This window comes from Cyprinodon variegatus, unplaced genomic scaffold (genome assembly GCF_000732505.1).
Source record: "Cyprinodon variegatus isolate N-32 unplaced genomic scaffold, C_variegatus-1.0 Scaffold162, whole genome shotgun sequence".
Taxonomy (NCBI): Eukaryota; Metazoa; Chordata; class Actinopteri; order Cyprinodontiformes; family Cyprinodontidae; genus Cyprinodon; species Cyprinodon variegatus.
In genome coordinates this window covers 607,783-608,859 of record NW_015150615.1, presented here as the reverse complement: position 1 = coordinate 608,859, position 1,077 = coordinate 607,783, and positions in this window count along the sequence as shown.

Genomic DNA, 1,077 nt, shown 5'->3' with positions numbered 1-1,077 from the left:
CCACAGGAATCCCACGGGAATCCCGTGACCCGTGGGATTCCAGAAAAAATGTCAGTCTCTAGTCCCTATGCAAACCTATGCTCAAGTACAGCAGAATGGGTTGTTCACTGTTTCAGAAACCCTTTAATTTCGGGCAAAAGTTCCAAAAATCTTTCTAAGATTTGCCACGGCTCAGCCACCTGACGTCGGTGTGCAGCAGCAGATCAGTGTGGTCTGCACCTGCCTCCTCGAGCTGGGCACGGAATAAACGCCTCTGAAAACTCCCGACCTGAACAGATCCAGCGATCTTCATCGCAACGTCCATGACATGCTTCATATTTACAATATTGCCGCACAGCTGTTGTTGATGAATGATGCAGCGGTAGCTCAAAAAATCCCAGAAAGTTTCAGAAAGCTTGAACAGAGCAACGAATCCAGCAGTGCGCCCAACCATAGATGGAGCCCCATTAGTTGTGTTAGATGTCATTATCTCTGCAGATTCCTCTTCGCGCTTTAGAGTCCCTGGTAACAACCTAGCCACCGTGGCAAACCATGCCCAGCAATTAGCATGCATAAAAAAAGGTTCCCTGCATACTTTTTACTTTTCATTTTATTTTTATGAAAATACACTTTGGCCTCTCATGATCAATGATTTAAATAGTGTTTTTAAATTGTTCTTTTTTTGGCATAGCCATAAATAGGTCTACATTGTAAAAGTTCTTGCGATCGACTGAAACGCTGCCTACGATCGACTGGTAGATCACGATCTACTGGTGGGGCACCCCTGTTCTAAATACTTTCAGGAATAACGGGTACAGTCAGTTGCTTTAGAGGCAGTGCTTTTAGCTTATTAGAGCCGCTTTCCAACATTTAAAAACTGATGGGGAGCTTCCAGATACACCGAGTAGAAATTTATTGTTGGTTCTGTTTTCAAACAAATAAAAGACGTTGTAGCATAGTAGGATAGGCTCAGCAGTAGAACATACGACCCCTTTGCAGCTGCGGATCACTCAGCAGATCAAGGTGAACCAAATAAAATTATTATGCCCATATGGGATTCATATCTGTTTGAATGTAACAACAGGAAGTGTCATGCTT